The sequence below is a fragment of the Lycium ferocissimum genome, chromosome 7 (assembly GCF_029784015.1).
Source record: "Lycium ferocissimum isolate CSIRO_LF1 chromosome 7, AGI_CSIRO_Lferr_CH_V1, whole genome shotgun sequence".
Classification (NCBI taxonomy): Eukaryota; Viridiplantae; Streptophyta; class Magnoliopsida; order Solanales; family Solanaceae; genus Lycium; species Lycium ferocissimum.
The window spans coordinates 29,983,684-29,996,686 of NC_081348.1; the positions used below are offsets into that span (position 1 = coordinate 29,983,684).

The window sequence follows — 13,003 nt, forward strand, 5'->3', positions numbered from 1 at the left end:
CCCCCAAACCCAAAAATAAAAAACCCTAAACCCCTTTTAACCCCAAATTTTCAAACTTCAAACCTACATTTTGGGGGAAAAAGGGAAATTTTGGGGTTATTATTTAATTGGGTGGGGTTTTAAAATGATGGGGGGGTTTTAAAAACATTTTTTTTTTCCGCCCAAAAGGAGAAATTTTTTAAAACTTTAAGTGGGGGGGTTTTTTTCCAAAATTTTTTAATTTTTTTTAAAATTTTTTTTTAAAGGGGGGGGGTTTTTTTGCCCCTTTTCCCCTAAATTTATTACTAAAAATATACCAATATCAGTATTTTAATCATAAAAGTAATTAACATCCTACTTTTTTTAAAAAGGGAAAAACCACCGGGTAAAAAAAAAAAAGAGCTTTAACTACTGTTTTGGTAACTTGATTCTGTCCACTATCTTTGGTAATGCTATGTTGGTTAAAACTATTTCGTTGAAAAAATTAAAAAAAATGAAATTAAATACATAAATAATCGCACCATAATTGAATTTATAACCTCTAACTAACAAAGGCTTAGACTTTAATTTTATTTCCCTTTCCCCAAAATATTTTTCGTCCTTCCAAAAATCGTTTTAAAATATTTATCTTTTTTATACCCAAGATAAAATTAAGAAATTTTTTTTCCCCCATTTTACCCTAAAATTAATTATATCTTGGTTGATTTTGGGGAGTTTGCATTTTAACATTTAAGGGGTTTAAAAATTTAAATTTGGAAAAGAAATATTTTTTGAAGAAAAAACGTTAAAATTATGTTAATTTTGGAAAATAAAAAAAAATCCCCTTTATAAATTTTTTTTAATTTTTTTTAAATAAGAAATGTACCAAATTTTTTTAAAAAAGGGGAAATTATTAGAGCTTATTAGCCGATTTTTCCCCCGCCTAATAAGTTTTTAAATTTGGCACTTTGGGAATAAAAATATATTTCAAGTTTACCTCATTTCTAGATGCCTAGAGGATACCAGATTCCTTTTACCAAACCTATACTAATAAACTAAAACTACAAGTTCATACTGGCTAGGGTCAAAGAAATGGACTTGGGGGTCCCTTAAGGGGTTTTAATTTAATAAAGAATTGAAAAAACATCCTGGCATGTAAGCATTGTCCTGGGATCATGCTAATGTGAACTGGGGGAGAAAAAAAATCTGCTCAATCCATCGACAAACTAACCATATTTGAACCACTCAACTTTCCATATTTTAAAGAAACTTCAAGTGCTTTTTAATAACTAACTAGACATTCAACATTTCAACCAGACCCAAAAAGAGGGAACCAGTTAAAGACCTTGTCAGGAAATATTAAAGGGATGATGTTATTTTAAACGACGACTATTCTACAAAAGAAAAAAAAATAATATACATATTACTTAACAGGGATTATCCAGAGTACAAAAAAGGCCAGAACCCCTGAAATTCTTTTTGGTGATGGTCTGACAAAACTTTTGAAGATGGGTAAGCGCTCAAGATTGTTAGGTCCAAACAAGGTTTATCCAATCACAGAATTTTTTTACTGTTTTAAGCATTGATATAAATTACCTAAAAACCTCTCACAAAGCATACTCGATTGTTTTTGGCAATTTTCTGCAACAGTAAGGAAAAAAACGAAAAACAGGGCCCCCTTATAAAAATTTTAAAGAAACAGTAAATTTCTGAGATAGAGAAAAGGGGGAAAAAGGCTGGATCTTGATGCTAGATATTTCCCCCATACAACATTAAAACGACTTCACTGCAATTTAAACTCTGAGCTGGAAACATGGTTACAATGGGGGCATAAACTGACTATTTTTTTGACATATAAACAAAGAAAAAAAAAGGGTGTCTAATACTGAAATTTTGGGCTTGGGAATAAAATGCACCTTGTAATAGGGGTTCCAAATTTTTCTTCCATTTGTTCCATCAGCTGTCATGGGCAGAAGACAAACTACATTTCCCCACTCTGGAGGACGTTCTCCGTCCCTGACCTTCTCCAACTTGTGCTATGGCCTCTTCTACTATTTTTTTTGAATAAACATGTCACATCAAAAAAAAAAAAAAAAAAAAAAACGAGGAAAAGAATTTACGACATCACCTAGAAACATGCTACAAAAGCCATTCATCTCATATTTGTTTTGGACACAAAAAGGACAATTAAAAAAAAAATCATACAGACAGACAAAAAATAACTTTCAGCATCTCCAAATAAAAAGAGAAAAATTTGAATCATTTACGGAAACATGCCAAACTTATCGTAAATTCTTCTTGCTCTTCTCTTATTCATCCTCATCCTCCCCCCTTATCGCCTTGTTCATCCTCATCTTCTTCACTATCTTCAAATTCACCCCTTTCCCAAAAAGCCTCTATAAACCATGACACAACACAGGGGATGTACTTTTTCCCAAATTTCGAGTTGCAAAATTTGGGGACCCCCAAAAATTGGGAACATCAAATTTACTACTTCAATCTAACTTCATTTCCCCAACAATGGCACCATATAACCCTTAGAACACGTAGAAGTTGTTGACTGGATTGAATGACACATGGACATCAACTCAAAACGAAATCCAAAGCAAGAAAAAACCCAAAGCCTGACCGAATGTCAATGATTTTCCCCCATTAGATCTGGAGGTCGTAAACCTGTCAAAGTTACATTTGACGTACTTACAAAATCAGGTCAAGAACTTTTGAATAAATATGGAGTAATTTTTGAAAGGAAATCAAATTTTGTTAAACCTGCAACTTCTTCCATCTTTAAAGGCCATCATCTTCACATACTTCTGGCGGATTAGAGATACAAAAAAAAGCTTTTGGGTATCAGTCCTGATTAAGGGTTTAGCATTTTTTGCCCCCTTTTTTGGTTTCCCCTTTTTATTATTTTTTTGACCCAAAACCCTTTACCGGGATGCCATTCTGTCAGCCCTTTGCAAGACATGAAATCAAATGAAAAAAAGACTAGGATCAAAAGATATAAAGCCAAAACACTGAGAAGTTAAAACCTCCTAATACCCTCCGGTATATGTTCATCATCACCAATCATGTGATGGGGTTTTATTAAGACAAACTCCTGAGAAAAGGTTTTGTATAAAAGGGTGAAGCAAAACACTTCGGGTTTTGAATCCTGCACCACTTGATATCAAAAAGTTAAATTTAAAATTTTTTGGTCACGCTTTAAGATCTAAAGCAGAGTCATTTGCAGTTAAAAGTTTGGTACGGGGGAACCACGAAATTTTTTAAACGATTTGTTATTTACCTCCTTTGCCAATATCTCATTAGTCTTCGTTGCAGTCAGCACGAAGTTGGAAACACCTCTTTTGCAGCAATTTTTCACACCAATAAAAAAAAATTAAAAAGCCTACCAATCAATATGCACAGATAAAAGGAAATACCCAAAAAAAAACTTTAGCATTTTTCAGTTTTTTTATCCTCATCCATGTTCAGGGGAGCTTCATTAACACCCCCACCAAAACCCCATTTCTTTTTTCATATCTGTGCAACACATCAACAAATCATAAACCGGAAGGACAGCCAAACTGTATGCCATTTTTTCTGTGACTGGAAAAAAACATTTCCCCTCCAACAAGCAGACATGGAACAAGCAAAAAAAAAATATTCTTCGTCCCCTCTGTATTCAATGGTTCATACAGTTGCTGGTATTTAGCTTCAAGTGCAGCTTTTCTCCTGGAAACTTCGTTTTCAAGCTCTCATCTTGGCTCTATATTTAGAAAAATCATGTAAAAGTTTTTTTTCTTCCTTTTACAGGAGGAGCAATTGAAGTTACACAAGCATATTAATATGCCAGCCTAAAAAAAACAAAGATAATCCACATATCATATAGTGACCTGAAAAGGGTTCGGTCCATTTGGATTGAAGCATCATTGTTGTTGTTGTTGGCACTATTTATGCAAAGCACTTTAAAAAAACTACCCCATTAGTCCCCAATTAATCATCATATCTTGATACATCCTTGTAATTGGATTGCATTAAGGGAAAAGCTTAATTCCTGTAGACAATCAATATAAGGCTTTTGACTTCCTATACAATTGAGTAAAAGGGAAAATAGGGGAAAACCAAAACAGGAAACACCGGGAAAAAAGAAAAACTTACGTAAATTCTTTCATTTGCTCGTTTCTCTTCCACATCACTTAACCTTAACCTAAATTTTCAATTTCCCAAAACAGAGAAATTCCACCTTTAATTTTCAAGGATCAACTCTGCTTGTTTTGGGCCCATCTGCTCAACCACCATTCTGTGTCTTTTTGATTTTGAGAAGGCAGGATTGATATAACAAAGGGTGGTTTTTTTTGGGAGTAAAACCCTTTTATTTTTTCATCCCCTTAAAAGAAATTTCTTTACCTCACTTATGACAGTCTCAATGACCTTTCAAGCCCCACCCTTTTTGATAGTTTGCACCATCCAACTATTAGTTGTCATATTTTGGGAAAAATTTTGGGAAACCCCCTCTGACTTGCATCTCATGCATTAGTTCCTGAGCCTGTCTCATCTTTCCCACCTTTTTGCAAAGTAAAAGATGAGAAATTAAGGGTACTAGTCGAGGAAAAAAACCCTTTTTTGTAATCATCTCACAGTAAAGCTTGATGGATTCCTTTTTATTTCCAATTTTCCCAGGGCCCGGGACAAAAAATGTCATTATTGGTTAGGACAAAACCCCCCTTTTAAATTTCATTGAGGGCAAACTGCTTCATTCATAAAAGTCCAACAGCTGAGAGAGATCCTAACATAGTGTTGTATTTTCCCTTTAGGAAAACCCTTTACCCAGCACCCGGAATATGTTGAAAAACCCTTTTTGGGGAAATTGGAACCCAATATCCATATAAAAGGCATTAAAAGGGTGGTAGTATCCCGAAAGTCCTTTTTTCTCTCATTTTTCTAGTACTGACGTTGCCTTTCTGGTCACCCCCAACCCTTTCATAAGACAGCAAAAAAGAGTGTTGTAACAGTCTGGTCAAGTTTAAAACCCCCATGCCGACAAGTCGCTCATGCATTCTTAGGATTATATCTGCTCTTCTATGGCCTGAAGCAGCAAAAAAGGAACAAATTTGTGAATATCTGGTGAAGGGTGAAAACCAATTGTCACCATTTTGTTAAAAAAACCCATTTTTTTCAATATCCCCTATTAAAAAGTCCTTTCACCAATATATTACAAGTGATTGAATTAGGCAATATCCCACACCCTCTTCATTTCCCCCCAAAGTTTGACAGCATTTTCCCAAATTTTTCCCTCTTTGCAATAAGCATTAATTAAAGAATTGAAAGTTTGAATATCTGGAACTGCCCGAATTTTTTAAATTTTCCCCGGGCATAAACAGACTGTACCTCTACGGGCCCAAATTTCCCCAATAATCCATTAAGCAGTACAACTATTTGTCAAAGCATTTTTTTTTCTCTTTAATCTCTTAAAATTTAAAAGGGGCAGTTGACCCCTTCCCCTCTTTTAAAGGGGTCCATCCATCAATGATGTGTAGTTAATAAAACCCAGGTGACAGACCCTTAGATACCATACCCAAAAAAAAATGCCCCCCTTCATCCATTTTCCCCAAATTTTTTTAAAATTATTCACAAATGTATCTAACAAGAATTCATTTTCCTCAACACCCTTCAACCCATTTCCTCATACAGGGCAAGAGCCATATCATTTTTTTCCAGCCTTGGAAAACCATCAATCAGAGTTTTTAAAATTAAAACATCGGGGCTAACATTTATGCTTACCATTTTCCTCATTATTTCCATGGCTGCATCAACCATTCCACTTTTGACATAACCATTAATTACAAAAGAAATGTGACAAAAATTTGGTAAAACACCTTTCTGTTCCCATTTTTGCAGTAAAAGCTCTACACTGTTTAAGTCAACCAGATTTGCATTGCCCATCGATCAATGCAGTATAAGTAATATGTTTTGGGAGTTATGTTAAACTTCAAGAGTGCCCGAAACATGTCCTTTGTTTCCCCTGGCCTTTCCAATTTTAAAAAAGCCCATCCATCAAAGAGGTAAAAAAGGGCAACATGAAAACACCCCCTCTAACCATTTATTTGATTTTGAAAGTTAGCAGCAACTTTTTAGCCTTACTTTTGTACAAATGATGAATAAAAATAGGGGGTATGTCACATGATTAGGATCCACTCCCACTCTTCTCATCTCATCAAAAAATTTTTGGCCTCATAAAACCCCCCACATTTACAAAGACCATATAAAAGCGAATTATAAGTAACAACGCATAAAAACCCGGCCTTCATTTTTTCCCCTTATGTATCAAATGTTTTCCCAAACTGAAACCATTAACATATTTACTAATCAATGTGGTTTTGTAATAGCATTTGGTTCTAAACCCAAGTCTCCAACTACCGGGCCCCTTATTTTCACCATCTTAAAGCCCGGGGCTCATTGATACATTTTGCTGCATCAAAATCTCCCTATTAAAACCGAAACCATTAATCAAAGTATTAAAGTAACAATATCAGGAAAAATAAACCTTCTTTTTCATCCTCTCCATCATTTCAAGACCACCCCCTATCTCAACAGCCTTACAATATCCATTAATCAGAGTGTTAAAACCGATAACATCTTTATCCTCAACATTTCCATCACCAATTCAGCATTATACAAAAGACCCTTATCAAAAAACCCCCTTAATTAATATATTACAAGTAATACCATCAACAAAAACACCCTTCTTCAACATATCAGATCCAACCCCAAACCCCTTTTCCCACAAACCCAATTCCCCCAAAATCCCCATATCAAAGTGTTATAAGTAACAGTATCACATTCATTCTCTCTAACTAATTCAAGTGCTTCTTCAATTTTTCCAATTTTTAAAAAGCGAATGAAACGACTATATTACGGTAACTACATTGGGAAACCCCTCCACAAGGGGAATATCAGAAAAAAGGGTTTAATTACCTGATCAACCAGACCTGAAGAATTGAAATGATGAAAATAAAGGGTTGGAAACAAGGTCGGGGAAAAGATTGTAATTTCTCATTGAAGAGAATGTTTCAGTGGCTCTAGAAAGACGGTGGCAACGAAGGAATAAATGAACTGGTGTGCAGAAAAATGAGGTGTAAAGGTTTTTTCTTTCGATCAATTAGGATTGGTGATGAATTGGCGTTGTGGATGAAGGGGAATAGGAAGCATATTTTGAGCTGTAACGAGATTATAGGGTGGTTTTTTGTGCTGCGTATCAAGTTTTTGTTAAATGCCGCTGTGAGTTCATTTTTCTAATTGCCACCATTCCCGCCCCTTGTGTATGGGGCGCTGTTATTTTTCCGGCACTTTCTCCGCTATCTTACTAAGAAAATTTCGCTCAAGTTTGACATGTATTTGACTAAATTAATTTAAAATAAATTTTCAAATTTAAAAGTTCATGCCCAAAAAATTTTTATTAGTTCATGCCCAAAAAAAAGTTTAATGGAGTAATATTTTTTTAATGAACAAAAGTTTTTTAAATCAAATCAAATTTTAATTCAGTTCACATAGCCCCAATTTTAAATTTAAGGGAAACTAATCATATACACATTTAGATAGTTTTGGAATTTAAAGGGGGAATTATAAATTTTTTCCCCAAAGCTAACAATAGGGGTTTTGGGTTTGGGGGAAAAATCAAAAAAATTGGTTTCTTGATTTAGTTTCAGATTTTTAAAATAAAATTAAAAAAATTTAAAAATTGTTATAGTGTGTGAGTGTTTGTGGTGAGTGTATTATTATCGATATATGATCAAAAGGATTCAACAAACCCTTAATATTTTTTAAGGTACGCTCCTACCCCCCTAAAACTTTTTTCCCCGAAATTACATGGGAAATTGTTTGGTTGGGTTATATTAAATGGATTTTTTATTACCTTTTTGGTTTGTTGGGTTATTACAGGGGATTAGGGTGATTGGTTATTCATCAAATTTTAAATAATGGTATCCTTTATTTCAACAAAATGAATTGATAATAATAAAAACTAGCTTGGGTTAAAAATGTCAGCCGATATAAGAACCATTTCTTTTAAAACCCAATTTCACAAAAAATCTCACAAAAAATTAAATATGTGAATTTTGAATTGTTTAAAAAAATTTTTGGGACAAAACATTACTACTTCCCCATTCTTTATAGTAGTTATTCTCTTTACGTTTTTCCCAATAATAATTATTTGAAAAATTCAAATTCAAATAATGAAAAAACTAAATCGAAAAATCAAATGCACTCCCTAGATATAGCGAAACAACATTCACTTGAGATGTCCGGGAATTAGGATGACTGCTGAAAAAAAAAGCTCGAATCATACATTTGTGATGTTATTTTTATGTTACAACTGACAAATGCATTATGCATGTATTTTGTTATTTTTCCGAACTTAGTTACTCTATTTCCCAAAAATTAAAAGATAGTTGTCTTTCTGGAGCATGTTTCTGTTACTATAGTTTTAACAATCTCCTAGCAATGTTGCCATTAGCACCATGAGGAAAAAATCCACCACGAACATGCTCATTGCCAGTGTTATACACAATCCTTAGAATCTCTGCTGGAGTCCGCCATTGGGAGAGCGAATTGACATCGGCTGAATAATTTTGTTAGTTGTTTTACGATTTCGGGACCAAGTTGCCATGGGACGAACAAACCCTTCGTCTTTAAAATCCCGAAATTCCAAAAAGGGTTTTTAAATTGGGGATGTGGGTTGTGAACTCACTCGGGGTGTTTGTATGGGGGCCTTTTAAATTTTGGAAAGGTTTTGTAAATACTTCGATCATTGTATCTTTTCCCCGGTTGGTCCCAATAGTCCCGCCAAAAACGCAATTTTGCACAATTTAAATAGGGGAAGTTACTTGGGGCATATTGCAAGTTTACCACCATTCTCTCCAGAAAATTAAAAAAGGTTCTTTCTTTTATGTCCTTCAAGGAAAACAATTTGGGGGGAAATAGCTCAAATATACAATTTTTTTAAAAGGGTAGTATACCAGTATACAAAATAGTATATTTATATTATATTATAATATTTTATATTTAAGTACAAATATACAAAACATATACATTTGTGGGCTATTTTGAAACTGATCATCCAAAAAGGGATTATGGTGTAGTTTTTCCCAAAATTTAAAGTATATAGGTTGTCAAAATTTACTTTTTTTGCATAATTAAATTTTTTAACAAACTTATTGAAATATCCAAATCTTCCCAAAAATACTTTACCAAAATGGTTGGTAAGCTTTTTTTAAAAAAAATGGAAATTTTTAAGTGCTTTTTTATCTATACGTTTTTATTTATAAGTGAAGCCTTTTAAAATTAAATTTTCTTTTTTTTACGTAGTATTAAATCAAACCTTTATAAAAATTTTCCCCTTTCCAAAGGGGACTTACTCTTTTTTTTTCATAGCCTTTGATGAGGGGGTTTGTACCAACATGACCGACCAATGCAGTATATGGCAGTGCAAAAGCAAGACAGCATGAAATTGAGGCTATCTCTATAAGGATCAAATGGGGGTTCCAATTTGTAACCAAATGCTTCATCAAATAGCTTTGCGAAGTTTTTAGCACCAGAAACCATCAAAGGTCTTGGGAAAAACCCCCTATTTTATTTAAGTGCCCCCACAAAATCGCCCAAAAGGACAAAAAAAAAAAAAAAGAAGAATTAACCCACAATAGAATGTTAGAAAGGAGGAAAAAAAAATAGTTACATTTTACCAATATATCTTAACCTATTATTGCATGGGTTGCCTAATTTTGATATTATTAGTCCAAAAAATTTAGTTGTTTTAAGTACATTAAATGAACTTACAAATTTCCAAGACTCTGGTTTTTGGGGCTTTCATTTTGGCCCCAAAATTTTTTCTTTTTAAATTTAATTTTTAAAAGGCTTTTATGCCCGACTTTGATCGTTATGGACTAGTACTAAAATCGAGCCCTAGGGAGCATATCTAATCCCCGAAAAATAACAATGAAATGACCCCCTTTTTAAATGAGATTATATGAGCAATTGCCAAAACCAAAATTTTGCCCCCCATTTTTTTTTTTCATTGTAAAGTGTGTAAAATTAAATTCGGGGAAGCATGGACCTGAGATGGCCCAAATTTTTCCCAAAGGGAAACTCAGTGATGATGGCCTTTTTAAAAGGATCCCAAAATTTGTTTTTTGGACACCAATTGGGGGGGGCCCCCCCCATGACTAATTCTGGTGCTACTATATCAAGACCATAACCATGTGTAGCCCACAAAAAAGTATTTAGCTTCTAAGAACTCTAAATTCTCAGAGAATTGCATCAAGTCAATGTCTTCTTTGGCACCCGGTACTGAGTGCTTTGGAACCCTTTTTTGGAAATGAAAATCTTGAGAAAGGGAGATGCTGATCAACTTGCTAGACATCAAAATCATGAATATTAAAATATAGGAAGGTGAAGTAATTAAAATTATAGGCATTTTCAGATTTTTTTGGTTGGTTAATTAAATTGTAAAAAAAGATTAAAGGGATTTTTTAGGTAAACTATGAATTATGGATACTTTATACCCTGTTTTAGCCAATGTGATTTGAATTTCTTTTCATGAACACCTAATAAATAGCAATGTATGCTTTGTATGCCTCCGCTAGACTTACCTTTCTCCCAAACCCATAACCATAAATAAGAAGATATACCAACAAAAAAAAGAAAAAAGAAAATAGCTAAACAAAAAAAAAAGAAACAAAAAAAGAGAAAAAGCATGGACATAAATATATCCGGGAAAAAATTGTTTTGATATAATTGGTATGACCTTGATATTAATTCCCTTCCCTTTTAAAAAATTTTAACAAGGGGTTCGGAAAAAAATACATAAAAGTGTATTTTATGTAGGGGGTTCAAAGAAATTTTATACTCCGGAAAAATTTCCCCAAGGGTGTTTAAACCCTTTTAAAAAGAAATTTTTTTAAGAGCGGGTGCATCAAATTTTTTTTAAAAACAAGCCCCTTTCAATATTAGTAAATAATTATTTGTTTTGAACTGCATCGAAAATGTAGTATTTAGCTTTAATGAAAAAAAAAGAACAAACAAATTATGCATATTTAATTTAACATGAAGTGAACGGATAGAGAAGAAAAAAAAGAGAAATAGAGAAGATAATTTAACCAGGGGTCAAAAAATTTTAAACCCCGAACCCAAACTACGGAACGGTAACCCAGAGCCCAAAACCAAAAAAGGGGTTTTTTTCAAAATTTTTTTGTAAAGCCTTTTATGCTTTCAATTTTCACAGAGTTGTAGAGAGTTTTTATGATTTACTTATTAAATATCTTTTAATAAATAATTACTTTTTTAAATTTTGTTTAGAAAAAATTTTAAAGAAAAAACAAAGGTCAAAGGCATCAGTTAGAATCCAATTGGATATTGGCACTTTCGTTTTTCAAAATGAAAAAGTTGGGTGTGAAGTTTGTTATTTTCCCTTCCAAAAAAAAAAAGTAGGCCAATATAGCCCATAAGGCTTTTAGCCAATAATCAATTTTAATTTAAATACGTCCCGAGAATCGAAAACAAAAAACTAAAAAACAGCTGCTAGGGAGAGAACCCCCCCCCGGGTTTCCACTTAAACCATTTCTAAACAACCTTCCACCACTGGTACCTCTCTTAAATAGCGAAAAGGGGTTTAAAAAGTTAAAAAATATATTTATTTAGCGTGGATTTTCCTATATACAGTTAGATTTTTTTTCAAGAAAGAATTTGGAATTTTAATTTAATATTAATGATAGATAAAAATAGATCAGTATAAACTTTGAATGAATAATTTTAGAAAATAATGGAATTTCCATATTTCCAGTATTTCTTCTTTTTTAAAATTTGGAAAATATTTTTTTGGGGATTCTAATTTTTTAATATTATTTGTTTTATTAGGACTAATGTCTATTTTGGGTTACTTTCTTTTATCTTTTGTAATTTTTATTTGATTTTTTATTGTACTTGTTTTATCCCAAATCCTTCATTTTTTTGGGTTTATCGGTGAAGAATTTGGCCAATTTCCGATTCAATTTAAATAAAGATTCGTTAATTTTCGATTACTAATTAAAATCTTTTTTCTTTTTTTCGTTTTATTCGATTCAGATATTTTTTGAATCTAAATAATACAATTAGAATGACTTTTGAAACTTTTGAAAATTTTTCTTTTTTTTTTTAGAAATAAATACTTTTGATAAGCCATTTTTTGGTTTCTTTTGAAACTCTTGGAAAAATTTTTGTTTTTCCTTTTTAAAAAGGGGAAAGGGTGTTCGCCGAAACCCTTTTTAAAAAGTAGCTCCCCCTGGTTACCTATATATAATGGAGTATATAAGTTTTGTCAATTGAACCCCCGTCCTTTTATAGCTCCGTGACTTGCTGGTTCTGTAATTTATTTCACAACTTTGGGCTTTGCGATTCAGAAGGATACTTTCCAGACGTTATATATCATTAGTACAGTATATGTTAGTGTTAAAACGCCTTATTCTATTAGCATTATTCATTTAAAGTAATAATATGATGTTAATTTCCACAAAAAGAGTTATATTATAGAGATTGAACCTACATCGTAGGAATATAAACAAGACCTCAACAAAAATGAAGTGCTTGAACTTAGGTAAAAAAATGAAAGGTATAAAAAGGACCTAAAAAACCCAAATTAATAAACTAGAAAGCTAGGTCAACCCAATCCAAATTTTCTTCATGCGTTTAAATTGATCTAGCTATTAGCGATTTAATTGGATTTAAAGTGAGCTCCTCCAATTTTTTTTACGAAAAAAGGGAATTTCCCTTTTAAATATTTTTGTAAAATTGTAATCAACATACATGCATGTTCAGGAAATTAAATAGAACAATATTTCTTAGATTTTTTTTGGAATTCGGCTTTTGTATAAAACTGGTATGACCCCAATATACTAAACAATATTTGGTTTTCCCTTTTAAAATAATAAAAAAAAAACAAACAATATTGGGAAAAGAGAAAGAGGAATTCTTTATTTCTCTTGTTAGGGATGATATATAAAAGAAATATCTATTTATGGAAAAATTAACTTTGCCG

At 32.6% G+C, this 13,003-nt stretch overlaps 2 pseudogenes; both read right to left on the minus strand.

Annotated features, from left to right (window-relative positions):
- Positions 1 to 4,199: 4,199 nt before the first annotated feature.
- On the minus strand, positions 4,200 to 7,228 carry LOC132062113 (pentatricopeptide repeat-containing protein At5g14770, mitochondrial-like; annotated as a pseudogene).
- Positions 7,229 to 8,271: 1,043 nt separating this feature from the next.
- Positions 8,272 to 10,408, minus strand: LOC132062694 (ferritin-like catalase Nec2; annotated as a pseudogene).
- Positions 10,409 to 13,003: the final 2,595 nt, after the last annotated feature.